This window comes from Chelonoidis abingdonii, chromosome 5 (assembly GCF_003597395.2).
Source record: "Chelonoidis abingdonii isolate Lonesome George chromosome 5, CheloAbing_2.0, whole genome shotgun sequence".
NCBI lineage: Eukaryota > Metazoa > Chordata > Testudines > Testudinidae > Chelonoidis > Chelonoidis abingdonii.
In genome coordinates, this window is record NC_133773.1 from 121,209,569 (window position 1) to 121,226,438 (window position 16,870).

At 42.1% G+C, this 16,870-nt stretch overlaps 1 protein-coding gene and 1 pseudogene across 1 annotated transcript in view; both read right to left on the reverse strand.

Moving 5' to 3' along the window:
* PPP2R2C (protein phosphatase 2 regulatory subunit Bgamma) overlaps positions 1–16,870 on the reverse strand; it is a 322,720-nt gene that overhangs the window by 165,105 nt on the left and 140,745 nt on the right.
* On the reverse strand, positions 1,272–3,211 carry LOC142046944 (uncharacterized; annotated as a pseudogene).

Consider the following 16,870-nt stretch of genomic DNA (forward strand, 5'->3'; position numbering starts at 1 on the left):
TGCTGCAATGGGATTCCCTAACTGTGGTGGGCCGATAGACTGAACCCATATCCCTATCTTGGCACCGGAGCATCAAGGCAGCAAGTACATAAACCGAAAGGGGTACTTTTCAATGGTGCTGCAAGTACTGGTGGATCACAAGGGACATTCCACCAACATCAACGTGGGATGGCCAGGAAAGGTACATGACGCTCGCATCTTCAGGAACTCTGGTCTGTTTCAAAAGCTGCAGCAAGGGACTTTTTTCCAGACCTAAAAATAACTGTTGGGGATGTTGAAATGTATATAGTTATCCTTGGGGACTCAGCCTACCCCTTAATGCCATGGCTCATGAAGCCATATACAGGCACCCTGGACAGTAGTCAGGAGCTGTTCAACTATAGGCTGAGCAAGTGCAGACTAGTGGTAGAATGTGCACTTGGAGGTTTAAAAGTGCGCTGGTGCAGTTTACTGACTCGGATAGACCTCAGCGAAACAAATATTCCCATTATTACCACCGCTTGCTGTGCACTCCACAATATCTGTGAGAGTAAGAGAGAGAGACATTTATGGTGGGGTGGGAGGTTGAGGCAAATCGACGGGCCGCTGATTATGCGCAGCCATACACCAGGGCAGTTAGCAGAGTACAGGAGGGTGCGGTGTGCATCAGAGAAGCTTTGAAAACCAGTTTCATGACTGGCCAGGCTACGGTGTGAAAGTTCTGTTTGTTTCTTCTTGATCGGGGTAGGCAACCTATGGCACAGGTTTTCAGTGGCACTCACACTGCCCGGATCCTGGCCAACAGTCTGGGGGGCTCTGCATTTTAATTTAATTTTAAATTAAGTTTCTTAAACATTTTTAAAACCTTATTTACTTTACATACAACGATCGTTTAGTTCTGTATTATAGACTTACAGAAAGAGATCTTCTAAAAACCTTAAAATGTATTACTGGCATGCAAAACCTTAAACTAGAGTAAATAAATGAAGACTCGGCACAGCACTTCTGAAAGGTTGCAGACCCCTGTTCTTGATGAACTTCCCCCCACTTGGTTCACTCTACTTCCCTGTAAGCTAACCAGTCTCTCCTCCCACCTTTGATCACCACTTGTAGAGGCAATAAAGTCATTGTTGCTTCACATTCATGCATTCTTTATTAATTCATCACACAAACAGGGGGATAACTGCCAAGGTAGCCCGGGAGGGGTGGGTGGAGGAGGGAAGCACCAGGTGGGGTGGGGGAGGAGGGAAGGAGAAGGCCACACCGCACTTTAAAACTTACTGAATGCCAGCTTTCTGTTGCTTGGGCAGTCCTCTGGGGTGGAGTGGTTGGGTGTCTGGAGGCCTCCTCACCGCGTTCTTGGGCGTCTGGGTGAGGAGAGCGGTTGGTTATACAGGGGCTGTAGCGGCGGTCTGTGCTCAAGCTGCCTTTCCTGAACCTCAACCATACACTGGAGCATATCAGTTTGTTCCTCCAGTAGCCTCAGCATTGCCTCTTGCCATCTATCACCAAGCTGATGCCACTTATCTTCAGCCCACCGCTTATAATCTTCAGCCCGCCACCTGTTCTCACGTTCATATTGTGCTTTCCTGGACTCTGACATTGTCTGCCTCCATGCTTTCTGCTGGGCTCTTTCAGTGTGGGAGGACTGCATGAGCTCAGAGAACATTTCATCATGATTGCATCTTTTTCGTCTTCTAATCTTCGCTAGCCTCTGGGAAGGAGAAGATAGTGTGAGTGTTGAAACATTTGCAGCTGGTAGAGGAAAAAAAAGGGAGAGTGGTAGTTAAAAAGACACATTTTAGAGAACAATGGGTAGACTCACAGTAAACGTTGCTGTAAACATTACACAGCAAATGTGCTTTCAGTACAAGGTCGCATTTTGCCTCCTATTGAGGGTATGTCGGTTTGGTGCGAGAGATCTTTCACGCAGGGCTGGGCAACAGAATTTGGCTTGCAGGCAGCCATGGTAAAACACAGTCTTGGGGCTTCTTCAACCTTCATAACTTGTGAGAATGGTTTCAAACAGCAGCGCCCTCATTTCCCATACCAAGCAGCCATTGGGTTGGCCATTGGCAGAAGGGGATGTGGTTTTCAGGTTAACATGCAGCACAAACCCAAATAAACACACACACACACACACCCAATTCTCTGGGATGATCGCTTTACTTCTGCCCCCACTGTGTGGCTAATAGCAGGGAACATTTCTGTTCAGCCACAGGCAAACAGTCCAGCAGGAACGGGTACCTCTGAATGTCCCCTTAATAAAATCACCCTATTTCAACCAGGTGTCCAGGAATGATATCACTCTCCTGAGGATAACAGAGAGATAAAGAACGCATGCTGTTTGAAAGCCAGCAAACACTGGGACCATACGTTGCTATGCTTTGTTATGCAATGATTCCAGACTACGTGCTACTGGCCTGGCATGGTAAAGTGTCCCACCATGGAGGACAGAATAAGGTTTCCCTCCCCAGAAACCTTTTGCAAAGGCTTTAGCAGTACATCCAGGAGAACTTCATGGATATATCCCTGGAGGATTTCTGCTCCATCCCCAGACACGTTAACACACTTTTCCAGTAGCTGTACTGGCCACGAATGCCAGGGTAAATTAATCATTAAACATGTTTGCTTTTAAACCATGTATAATATTTACAAAGGTACACTCACCAGAGGTCTCTTCTCCGCCTGGTGGGTCTGGGAGGCAGCCTTGAGTGGGTTCGGGGGGTACTGACTCCAGGTCCAGGGTGAGAAACAGTTCCTGGATGTTGGGGAAAACGGTTTCTCCGCTTCCTTGCTGTGAGCTAATCTTCAACCTCCTTCTCATCATCTTCCTCATCCCCAAAACCCGCATCGCTGTTGCGTGCTACTCCATTGATGGAGTCAAAGCACAGGGGTGTGGTAGTGGTGGCTGGACCACCTAAAATGGCATGCAGCTCATCACAGAAGGAGCATGTCTGGGGTTCTTATCTGGAGCGGCCATTTGCCTCTCTGTTTTTTTTGGTAGGTTTGCCTCAGCTCTTAAGTTTCACGCGGCACTGTTGCGGGTCCCTGTTATAGCCTCTGTCCTTCATGCTCTTGGAGATTTTTTCAAACGTTTGGGCATTTCGTCTTTTGGAACGGAGTTCTGATAGCATGGATTCATCTCCCCTTACAGCAGTCAGATCCCATACCTCCCATTCAGTCCATGCTGGGGCTATTTTGCGATTCTGGGACTCCATCATGGTCACCTCTGCTGATGAGATCTGCACTCACCTGCGGACCACCACGCTAGCCAAACAGGAAATGAGATTCAAAAGTTTGCGGGCCTTTTCCTGTCCAGTGCATCGGAGTTGAGAGTGTTGTCCAGAACGGTCACAATGGAGTACTCTGGGATAGCTCCTGGAAGCCAATGCTGTCGAATTGCGACCACACTACCCCAAATTCAACCCAGCAAGGTCAGTTTCAGCACTAATCTCCTCTTTAGGGAGGAGTACTGAAATCTATTTTAAGAGTCTTTTAAGTCAGAAAAAATAGCTTTGTTGTGTGGACGAGTGCAGGTTTAAATCAATCTAATGCTGCTAAATTCGACCTAAACTCGTAGTGTATACCAGGGCTCTGACTCTCTGCCTTAGACCCAATTAGAATAGCCTTGTTGTTGTTCTAAACTTGTGCCAACTAGCTATGTTCCCAAGGATGTGATATCCCACAACTCCCTTCCCAACCTCCAAACACATTCCTGGTGCCAGAGGCTGCAGAGAGGGAGATGTAGAAGTTGTAGATGCTAGTTTTACACTCACTGGAGACTCCCATGAACTGGCGGAACCTTCAGCCACGCAGAGGCGACATGTGGGGGGAAGGGGCCATGCACAGAGGTTTTCAAAGTGTGTGGCACACCTACCAAGTTCCCCTTCCCTGAGTTTGAAAACCATCGCTTCCTCCCAGGAGCCAGCAGATCAGAAGCTGGTGGGAGCCGCCCGTGCCCTCAGCTCTCCGTGCAGTGGGAGCCGGGGCACTGGCTGACTGCCCAGCAGCCCTCCCTGCCCTGCTCCCTGAACAGGGATGCCTTTGCATGGCCAGGCGCTCACCAGGCAAGACAGGCAGCACAGCTCCAAGATGCACTCCTGATGTGCTCTTGCCTCTCCCCAAAAGGAGCCTGGCACCAGCCAGCAATGCCCCCTGCCTGCAGAACCCAGCTGCCACACAATGCTCCCCAAGGCACCTGCTTGCTGCTACTCTGGTGCTTCCGGCTCTGCTGCTGCTCCTCAGCCCAGAGAAGACGTATGTGGCAGTCACCCCCCCACCCCCCCCAGAGTTACGCTTAGTCTCTGACATAAAGACATGTGCAGGTCATCTTTGCTCCCTTTGTGCTGCCTGTGCCCCAGAAAATATGTTCTACAGTACTGATAGAGGCCCCCTGACCTTTCTCAAATAACACGTTTGGCTGGTAAGGTTGGACACAGAAGAACTTAAACATTAATGTTTGGTAAAGTACTAATACTGCCTTACAGCTACATTTTAAAATACAAATAAACAAGCAAACATTTAAAGACAGTGAAGTGTTTTCTGACATGGATTTAGAAATGTGCAAAAATCAGGGCAAGGAAAAAGTACTTAGCATTTATTAGCACTTCCAATTGCCAAAGCACTTTGCAAACATTACTCTGGAAATCAGAAAGACTTCCACTGATTTCAGTGGGCTTTGCATCAAGCCCGAAGCGGACATGCAGGCAATAAGTGTGATATGAAGAGAAGCCCAAATGTGGATATTTACCACAGTGACCAACCAAAACATACACCTCTTCTGCACCAACAAGTATCACAAAAAGTAATGTAAACACAATTATATTGACTGATGGATTTAATTTTCAAATACAAACACTCTACCAAAACAGGTCTCAACCTTCCATTCAGTGGAAGTTCTGCCCACACTGGGAAACACACTGCCAACTATGGACACTGCAGAGCCCGCTCTTTTTGCCTATATGAACAGAGCCTGACACTTTTACCCACTCCATGTTCTTTTTGTCTCTTTGGAGTGCACTGTATGGGGTGTGAAGAAGTATCTGGGGAATAATGAAAAATCAGTTTCCCTCACCCTTTCCATTTGTCTTTTTTGTGAAGTGATTGTTTTTGGGGGTGCAGGCCTTTGGCATGAATGGAAAATGGAACTGAGGAAGACACCTTCCTAGGGCAATTCTCTTGGGTACAGAAGAATTCTATTCTATTCATTTTCTTATACCAACCTCATCACTGAACCAGAAGGCACCTGTTTTTTAGGTTCCTTCATCAATTCACTGTGACTTGAGGAAAATTCATGTGGGGGAATCTGAAAGGAGTATTTTGCATTCCTCCTGAATGAGTATTTAGTTGAGTAATGCCAGATCTGTTAATAAAGCCTATGCCCTTTAGCAGAATATCATTCAGATCTGGTATGCATCACCATGTATTGGTTTTGCCCTTGGGTAGACATCACCTACATACAAGGAAGCCTGCCCTGTCTACCGAGGTGTTTATATCACTCCATTTCCCCACTTGCTAAGGGGATTTGTTCAAAGGAATGGAATCAATCTCAAGACTCTTGACATAACTTTTGACTTTGTCCTTCCATAGAAAGCCTCCATGTGTTGAACAACGTTGGAAAACTTTTGACCAGTTGCACAAGTTGTCCTGACCATGTTTTAAATAATTAACTCATAACACATGCCCTCCTGACCCCAAGGCTTGGTAACAGCAATCCCTCTTAGCAGGGCTTTCAGTGATGCTACACGATCACTCACAGAAGCATGACTATTTAGTGGGCTGAAACTATTTGACTAGCATGATATCTTTTTCCCCCAGACAGCACTATAAGTAGGTGCCAAAATAATGGGGGACTTCTTCTATCTATAGACATCCTTTCTTTCTTTTTTTCACATTGACAATAAGCTCAATACTTTACAATACACAAAAAATCCACAAAGAGCTTGCAAACTAATCTAACTAGCTTGGGTATCGATCAGTAGTGGTACAGCTGTGGCAGCGTGTGCCTCAGCATGGGCTGTTCAAGCCCATCCAGAATCTTTCTTGTGCATTGCTGAAACTTTGCTGCTCTGGCATCTGAACTAGCTAGATTTCTGTCTAAAGAAGAGGCAATCTCAGTCTGTAATTGCACTGTAGGCACATATTAAAATGAAGCTATAGGGTCAGCCACAAACTGAATAGCTTGCTCATGGTTCCCATTAAAATCAGTGCATGTGCTTGAGTTAGGGCAAAATTTGGCGCAGAAAGAGAAGGACACTAGCTTACTAACTAGTTGTACCTTCTCCAAAAGATTATTTTAAAGATTACTGAAATAAGGAATTTTAACTTAAAACTGTTTCTATTTTCATACAGTTGACCTATCCCTGAACAATCTCACTATATATGCCAAACTGTTTGCCCCCAGCATCAGCCATAAAATCTTTCTGCTTGTTCTTCTTTCAGTACATAGAATATCAGGGTTAGAAGGGACCTCAGCAGGACATCTGGTCCAGCCCCCTGCTGAAAGCAGGACCAATCCCCAGATTTTTACCCCAGTTCCCCAAATGGCCCCCTCAAGGATTGAACTCACAAGCCTGGGTTTAGCAGGCCAATGCTCAAACCACTGAGCTCTCTCTCCCCTCCATAGTGCAGCCACTGCAAAGAAAACCATTTAGTGCACTAAATGTCTGAGTTTTCCTTGTGTTCATCATTCAATCTCTCCGCACTGTAATTACAACAAAAAAAGAGTATAGCGCAGCACTTACATTATTTTCTTTCTGGAATGTAGTGCTACTGAGCAACAGGCAGTGTTCACTGTGTAGAGGGGGGTTCTGTTTATTCTTTTCTAAGTCTTTTTTTTGGGGAGGGGGAGGAATTGAAACTGAATAACCTCATCTGAATATAGTAAGACACCAGAATGTCCCACTGTCCCATTCCTGAAGCCTGCACAGAATGGAGACAGCAGGAGCAGCAGTGAGTGATTGTACAGACGCAATTCTCCTGGCCATTTCCCATCAGGGGTGGCTCTAGAGATTTTGCCGCCCCTACCACAGCAGGCAGGCTGCCTCCGGCGGTTTGCCTGCGGGAGGTCCACCTAAGCCTCTTGGCATGCTGGGGCCTGGAGCCGCCCCTGTTTCCCATGATTATATACACTACCATTAGGTCAAGTTGCCGCTCTACAACAGAATATTTTATAAAGGTGTGGCACGAACCGTAGGCTCAGAGTCACGAATTCTAAACTGGCATGATTCACTCTCTGTTACCTTGGACTAACCATTTACTCTCTGTGCCTCAGTTTCATGATAAATGCTAGCATTCACAGGGGTGTTATAGGGATAGTTAATATTTGTAAAGCACTGTGAAGATGTTAAATATTAATTAGGACTACACATTGTGTATTACATATTAAGACTTGTACTATTCATTTATGGTATCAAAAATGGAATGCAGCGTGCCATATCAAAAATCTTTAGTCAAAAGCATCATCAAAAGAAGTTCATGACAAAAGGGTGGGTGGATGGTTAGTTCGGATGTCCTTTCTACAACACACTATCCAGTTAGTTTATGTTACATGCAACATCCCTAGGAAGAAAAGTTATACATTCATGCCTAAAAATTATACAGAATAATTAATACACAGAATAATACCATAGTATAAAATTCTACTATTGCTATCATCAATAACAAAGCCATATCTTGAGGAAACCCTTTGCCCTGGTGGCTATTCATTTCATTAGCAGAGAGATTCAATTTACAGTCTAATCATATTTTAAGTCTAACTATATTATTGTGCTCTGAGTTACTGTAAGGTAACATAGCAACAGGATATCTATTTCTAGGTGAAGGGGCTTGTATTCCATTTTGAAATCTACATTCCCATTAGCCACATTTAAAGGCAGAAATTAACAATCTGGAAGCATATAGTGAAAAAAAGAAAGCATACAAAAAGTGCTCAAAACATAATTTACCAAACACTGAATAATATTTGATGGCCAAATAAGGATACATTCAGAATAAAGAAAGAATACAGATGAAATAAAATAAACCTCAGATCAGTAACAATATGGTTACATTTAGAAGCCTGCAGAGCATGAACACTTTGCTTTTCATGGGCAATCTTAGCTGATGGGCTAAATTAAACAGATAATGTACACAGAATATTATCTCATTTTCTTTAACATTAGTACTCAGATAATGACGGAGAGCTGAATTTATGTCCAGCTGCAGCTTTTAAAACCAAGTGAAATTTAGTTTGTATGCTAGAACAACTGTGGAAATCAATTCTTAATCTATGACCTTGCTTACCACAGCTTGAAGCCTTGCAATAAATAAATGCCTTGAGCCACAAATAAGAAACATTTGGCGAATCAAAGAGACAAATAACACAAATCTATATGTGCATATATACCATTAGAAAGGTCATGTAAAATACAATATCGGCTCCTTTCTTGCTCTAACGTAATAATGTTTGAAAGGTAAGACACAGTAATTGGCTGCATTAATACCCAGGTGATGAAAAGTCACAAGTACCTATTTTCTTTTCAAATGACAATGTTTCATCTTTTGAGAAGGATTCCTTGTAGCTTGCATGGCATTTTAATACATGCAAGTGCTTTGAAATACAGGAACTCAGAAGGAGGTCTGTTTTCCTTTGTGCTAACAAATGCAGAAGTCCTTTTCTAATTCACATTAGAGTTTCATCATGAAATTGTGGGCTGTTTTGTGTGTGGTTAAAAGGGGGGGAAAGGTCCAGGCTTGTGTGTTAATCTACTGTTATTTGCTACCTATTTGTACATATGCACCACACCATCTTTTCTCCATTGTCTAATCTGTATCTCTTGATTTCTCTCCTTCTGTTATTATTTATTTCTCTAATTGTATTGTTAAACCAAAAATACAGGATTAAAAACAACCACTACTCATGTGAATAACCTTTGATTTCAGTAGTACTGCTACACACTTCAATAAAGGCTGAAAGAGAGAGGCTCTACAGTCATATTTTATTATTTATTGTATCCTTTTAATTTTTAAAAAACAAATATAAAACATTTAAATCCCACACATCTTTTTATCGTATACCTGACTGATCCTACACAATCACAATAGGATACCCTGAGAGAGATTTTCTCTTCAGATTCCTTTCTAGCAACTGCATATTTTTAAAATTAGCTAGCATGAAATAGTGCTATTCTCAGCCATTTTCACTTTTACCAAATTATCTCCTCTCTGTTACACTGGGACTCAAAAGTGACACTAGCGCACACTTATTTGTAGACGACGTGCTACTACCAGTTTGCACAGCGGGTATCCAAAAATGCAGATGGTGACATTTTCCTTTGTTTTTAACCTCATGTCATATGAGGTAATCTAATCTGAAATGAAGGAATCTGGTGGGCCAAATTAGTCTTCAAATCATATTTTTATGTAGATGTTCAAATCAGAATAAAGCTAGGCTGTGCCTTAATCCTGCTCTGCTGGAATTTTGATGGAAGTTTTGACCCTATTGGGAGTGCAGGATCAGGCCGTTAGTGATCATACATGTTTATACCACATGATATAGCAAGTTTAGGGTCTGATCCTACTCCTACTAAAGTTAGACGTTTTGCCATTGACTTCAATAGAATACAATTGGAAAGCAGTTATAACCAGTGTAGTGCAACAGAAGGTAACCTTTAGTTTCTCAAGGGAATTACTAAAAGGTGTATGTACACAGTCTGCATCTCAAATCACTTTCCAGTAGTCCCATTTCACAGGCACAGAGGTGAAGTGATTTGCCCAAAGTCACCCAGCAGGCCAGTGGCAGAGCCAGGAACAGAATGCACGTCTCTTGGGTCCCAGTCCAGTGCTTTATCCAGTAGGCCAAACTACTCCTAAGAGTCAGAAAGTCAACTTGGGGGCTTTGCTATTGATTTTACATGAAAAAGTCCTTAGCTACTACAGTGATGGGTGACAGTACGCAACTAAGTAGAGAGACAACTTGTTCACTCTCTGAAGCCCTTGGGAAAATTCCCCCACCAAACTGAAGGGTGAGTTAGAGCAATTTTCCTGTCCGTAGCAAAGCTCAACCACTCTCTGGATACTGCTCACCTAGGCTCACATAAACACTGCTGGGCAGCAAAATTTTTGCCTTTGGGATGCATCAGACTGAGCCAAATGTCAAGTAGTTAAAAATAAAATTGCCAGTGGAGAAAACCCTAGACTAGACCTACCACACACCCACCAATTTCAATTTACCCAATCAATCTGAACATGAAATTTCATGTTCAAATTATCCTCAGCTATATCATCATCAATCATTGCAGGATATTTGTAATTTGTGCCTGAAAAGTATTGCCAGAAAAGTGCATTTAATGTTAGTTGTTTTGCCCAATGGTGCTGCCACCTTCCTAGGTTATAAGAATTTTTTTTTGTTTTTCACAGGAGAGAACATATTAAGATTCCCAATCATTCTGCACTCTTCCACCTGAGCACACAAGCCTCCTGCCCCCAGTATATGGGTTTACTGCAGGCTAAGGGGGAATTTTTGTGGAAATGGTGGAAAGAGGGCTTAGCATGGGTGAGTGCCTAACCCAATATGTAGTTTCAAAATCTGAACTCTAGAAATAAAGGAGATAGTTAAAATCTAGCAGTGATAACTCACACAATGGGTTGAACCACTATGGGAACAAGTTTTCTAACATTCCCTCAGCAACAGGTGCTAAGCACTGTCTGACCCCATCTTTACCAGCAGCCCAACCAACACCACCTGAGATGGAGCTGAAGGAATCAGATTTCACTATAATAAATTGTCAGTCATAGGTCTTTTCATAGTGTAAGTACAGCCTGGGAGTTTTAACCTGGTAATGAGCCCAGCTCCAGCTGCGTGGGGATCAAGAACCCAGAGAAGTCTTTGAAAACCTGAGTCTCGCAGGTAATAATCATAGTTTGCATTTATAAAGCACCTTTCATGAGATGATCTCAAAGAGCTTTACAAACATGTGTTAATTAGGCCTCTTCACAAGGCAGGTAAATATTAGCATTCCCATCTCAAAAACAGGGAAACAGAGGCACAGCAAGTAACTTCCTTAAGGTCAGACAGTATGTTGGCTGTAGAGCCACAAATATAACACATATCTCCTGACTCCCAGTTCTATGTGCTAACTATTAGATAACACCCCTTACCAATATCTCCTATGCCACAGCTGATTTTCTCTATTAGCCATCCTGTTATTTTTTGACAAACAAAACCTCCCTTGCATAGGCTCTGAAATAAGCCCTAAACAAACACACCCAACTCCCTTTTAAATCAATAGAAATTATGGGCCTGATTGAAAATCAAGGCCTGTGTTTATAGATTTGAATCTCTAAGTATAAGGAAACTTTTTTTTTCCTTAAGAAGTATGTCATGTTTACATGGCAATATACAGCTGATCATAGCTAATAATCATTAGAAAATAATTTAAGATGCAATATTTGTAGTATAAAGAAGTGCACTCATTGATAGCCCTATATCAGCATAAAAGACTAACTGCTTTAATCTGTTCTCAAACGAAAAAGATATTGATTTATTATAACTAGGGGGCCCAGCCCTCCTGTACAATGATTTGTGACACGTATTGATTTATGGCACTATTTGAAAGCCTTTTTTTTTTTTTTTTTTTTTAACATTTAATCAATTAAATGAAAAAATGGATTGAAAAGTAAATAAGTAAATCATGATTCAAAAATACTATTTTACTGCATTATACAGGGCAATTTTCATCCATTTATTTTTTTAGTATTTCCCCAGGAACAAAGATGGAAATATTTTGAATACCTGCAGTTTGATTTATTTGTATCCCTTACGCAAAGCACTTCAAACAAGTCAATCAAGCTAGAGAGAAAAGTAAGGACTTCGGCAAGACTGAGTAAGAGAAAGAGACTCAGTGGTAAAGACAATGATAACAACAAGTGACCTTTGCTTACCAGACATCTTGATTACAGCTACACTTCAGTAAAAGACCTGCAACATGGCCAAGGCTGGCCCGGGTCAGCCAACTTAGGCTCGTGGGGCTCATACTGAGAGGCTAAAAATTGCAGTGTAGACGTTTGAGTCTAGGCAGTGAGGGCAGTGGGTCTCAGAACCCAGGCTGGAGTCCAAGCCCTAATGTCTACACTGTAATTTTTAGTCATGTAGCCTGAACTCTGCAAGCCCAAGTCAGTTGACCCAGGTGCAGACTCGGGCCAAGGGTTTTTTATTGCATTATAGCTGTACCTTTGAAAGAACCCAGAGCTGAGGCAAACTGAATACAGTTATCACCTGGTTAGCTAGATGCAGTGCTCAGATACAATGGTGATAGTCAACTTAAAAAGTACTTCAGATAAGATATGTTTTGGACATTCATGGTCCAAGTTGGTGTATTGGTTCAAGTCTTGGATGCAGTAACATCCAGAATACACACACAACAAATTTAGCCACTGGATAGAAGACTTAGCTACTCGTTTAGCTACTATGGGCCAGCAGTTAGCAAGAACAGTGATATAAGTATTAAAAGCCTAACAATACAATACAATAAAATGCTGGCCCATAGTAGCAGAATATTTTCACAGTACAAGATCTAATCTATCCATTTGATCTAATTTGCCCATCGAGATCCACCACAAGCTACACTCATCAGGAGACTGCAACTATACTGCGTTATAATGAAAAAAGGATTTCGTATGTGGTTAGCTGATGTGCTGGAACCACTGCGTATCAAGCTGATCAGTGCTGTCACTATTACCTTGTGCTCCATCTATCTATTGTACCCATCTGTTGTCCCTTGTCTTATACTTAGATTGTAAGCTTTTGGGGGCAGGGACCATCTCTGTTATGTGTTCACACTGGGCCCTGTTTGTGGACCCTTGGTGCCACTGCAATATTCTTACTAATGGTATATAACTGAGCATAACTGATTACTTGTTCAGCCAGGCAACAAATTGAATGAAATCTTGGCACCATGAAAGTCAATGGGAGTTCCGCTGTTGACTTCAGCAGGGCCAAGATTTCACTGATTATATCATCACTGCAATTGTCTTCTTTGAGGGTATATCCTGTCCCTCATAAGGGAGGCTTCTCTTTCCACTCATAACCAATATCACAACTTCACCTACCTTTTCTGCTTGGACTAATGTTTCTCTTTGTCAAGTGTCTCTCCCCTCAAACAGTGAGCCTCCAGCTTTTACGATACTTTAAGATGACCTTCTTTGGTCCATATGACCAACTCGGGCAGTGTTTTCAACCTTTATTCATTTGTGGACACCTAAAAAATTTTAAACAGAGGTGTGGACCTCTTTGGAAATCTTAGATATAGTCCGACGACAGGTTGAGAACCACTGGGAATTGATCCTCAAAATGTCTTCTTTTTTTTCCCACTATTCACCTACGACCACAGACACGTGAGCCAGGGTGTACAAAACTAAAAAAGAAAAGAAAAGAAAAAGAAAAAGAAAAGAAAAAACTACTGTGCAATTAATATAGTAAAAAGGAACCAGCCAGTATTGGATAATCTCTGGTCTAAAACAGAGTCTTTAAAGCTATTTTTTTTTTCGGTCACTTGCAAACCTTTGGTCTCAGAGGGGACAAGGCTAGATGCAAGGTTGTGGGGAGTCTTTAAAAGGAGCCAGTCCAATTCAGTCCTAAAGCTTGTGTAAGGCTGAAACTGCATTTATATTCCCAAGGACTACTACAAAGCTAGATGATTATTTTTAACTCTTTTATTTTTACCTTACTCGGTTAGTGTCTTATTTAAATCCCTTTGCTTTTCAATAAACATCCTCCAGCCACAGAAAATCAACCATCTGGAGTTGTGCAACTCCTTAAAGATAGCGTAATAGAGGTCAGATAAAGAGAGAAGTGGTGGGTGAAAGATTGGGAACAAAATGAGAAGAATGCAAACTCACATGGACTCTGGCCTGTAGGTAAGCAGGAAGGTAAAATAATACTCCGATATTTTGGGTCAGGTAAAATTTAGGGTTGATTACATTTAGCTTAAATATGCAATTTATTAAGTACTGCCCAGGGAGTGAATGGTTTTATGAATACTTTTCCTGCCTACAAAACCCCTTTGAAGAAGTTATGTCACAACAGGAAAGCTGGCTTTCAGCAGAAACTTGACATTAAAGATATGATTTTAAAAGGCATCTTTGTGGTTTCAGAAAAGCTTCAGTTTTAAAGCAAGGTTTTCCAGGCATTTATTTTCTATTTTGAAGTGTCTGGAACCAGATTTTTTTCCTCCCAATATTTGACAGTGCGCAGAGTGGGCCAAATACTCCTCTTTTGCTTTTCTACAGCCAACGCTACTGGGATTAATCAGAGAAGAATGTGGACTAGTAATTTTTTGAATGATAGGCGAGGTTCTCGAGTGCTCTGCTTCTACTGCGCTCAGCAGAGAGGGAGGGCTGCCATGGACTCACTTAGGGCCCCAGTCCCAGCTTGATCCTACTCGGAGTTGTACCATCTGGCAACAGTCGCTCAGGGACTATCACATCATGACCACTCTCATCTTTCTTACCCCTCACCAGACCTTATGTGCCCCATGCACTGAAGGCTGCAAGGAGGGAGATGTAGGAGCACAAAGGGAGCAGCGTAGATAGAGAAGCTAATCCCAAATATTTTACTATGCATTCAGGATTATATGCTGATTATCACACTGCATTGATGATCGAGGGGTTAGCTGCTTCATAATGCAACAGACGGATAGGATAAATAAAAGACGGGAGCCTTGCAATCGTAAAGTGTCAGTGACCCACAACAGATGCATCCACACTGCTCCTATTTCTTTATAATGACCACGAAGAGCCTATTTGATTATTCTATTGTCCTGGTAACCCCTGTAAGCATCCTAAAAGAATGCTAAGGAAGCATAACAGAGCAGTTTAAGGTTCAGTAATGGAATGGGTTGCTTTCCTCGACCCGATTTGAAAAGAGAAATCAAACAGAAAAATATTTAAAATAAAATGAGTGGCCCCACTTTAATTAATCAAAAAAGTCGATGTAGAGTTAAGGCTCCTCTAGCTCTAATTACTCTGAGGTGTATGTATCCATTCAACTGACTGGCTTTCTATATGTACTGCAGCCTTACATTTGTAAAGAGACAACTTGCTGCCCTTTCAGGAAGCACAGCAAACGCAGGACATTACAGTAGGTGCACATTCTGTACTTTCTCGTGGAGACTTTGGGGTGTTTGTTTCTGCTTTGTTTTGTCATTCACACCGAAAGTATATGGTTGACCCTTGGGTGAATGTAGACTGATATTTTTACATTGAACACCACCTTACTGTATGTGTGCCCCTTTAAGTGTACTGACACTGCTCATGGAGTAAGGTGATCAGCACTGAGACCTAAATGAGTAACCCATATAATTCAATTGCTATAACCCTCATCCTTCTTTCCTCTCCTCACCCTGCTGTTCAACACTCCCATTCTTTATGTCATATCTAAAATTTAGATTGTAAACTCTCTGGAATCCTAGCCCCGTTGAAGTCAATGGCAAAACTCATACTGACTTCAAAGGAGCCAAGATTTCATACCATCTCTTTTTTTGCCTTCTGCCAAAACATTAACATGCCTTTGAATACTATAAAATAAACAACAGCGATCCTTATTACTACATGCCTGGTTTGGATTTTAGGTTTTCTAACTTTGAACTGATGGCTGGTAATAGATATCATATGACCAGTATCCCAGATGAGAAATAGTACAGACATCTGCATATCTTGAGTAGAGCTAGATTCACCATTTGTCTTGCATTACTTAAGTACAACGTGGACTGGTGTTTTCGAATCTAAAAACCAAACCCTCAAGCACAGGAGGAAGATACCCCTATTAGCTGGCACTGTTTATCAAGTTTTCAGGATGGATGAGCCTTGAATGGCCTGGATTTTGTTGATGCTAATCAGACCTTCAGCATCATTCCAACATAGTTCTGTGCCTAAATCACCTAAAATAGTCACTCAGCTGTTTTTCTTGCAAGGCATTTTAAAATTAACTTGGATAAATTCAATTAATTTATGTTATAAAACTGGTCCCTTGAGTTGAGAAGTCATCATTTTTAGTTAATATTACAGCATTAACATTTTATTCACTTACCATTTTTCCCTCATAAAAATAGGTCAGTGACTTAGAAGGAGTGAGAACAGATTTTCACATCTCAGTCTAGTCTATAAGCACATTTTAAATTCACTGACCCTGCATAATCCAGCTGGCATTTACCACAAGAAAAATATTATAAACATTGTAAAAGAGAAATATCGTTGGGAGGGAAATGCTGCAAATAATGATCTGTATCAGTGTGAAATCAAGAACACTGTGGATTGAAAAATATTGTTACCACAGGCAAGGCACAATTCAATTTGTGTTCATACTTCTCTCTCTCTGTACCGCTCAGAAGTGTTAGGCTCAAAGCCAGTAGGAGATCTACTTTGAACTCTTGTCAGGTTCCTCTGCAACACGTAAGGAAATGCATACATCTGCCACTGAAGGCAACTGAGATTGTTCCAAACAACAAATTACTTGCATACTTATGCTTACAGTTTGTTTGGCAAGAAACCCATAAGGCCAGATTCTGCTTCCTCTTGTTCATGTGTCTGAGGGGATGGGGTGAGGACAGTGAAGAGAGTCCTCACATACATGTACACTTGGGCATCCTTGCCAGCGCAGCCCAATTCCCTCCTCATTACTATTCCTAAGAGCCCTTAGTAAAAGCACCTGGACAGTCAAAGCACAGCCAGCAGCGTGGACCCCAAAAGGGGAGAATGTGAGGGTAACAGCCTCACCTCCTTTCTGCACAGGCTGGTAGTTCAGAAAGCTGTGTCGTGGAGCGCACAATGCACTTTCAAAAAAGCAGCAGCAGCCACTCCTCAGCACCCATGAAGTGTTCTGCCTCCCTCTATTCTCTCCAGGGACAATGCC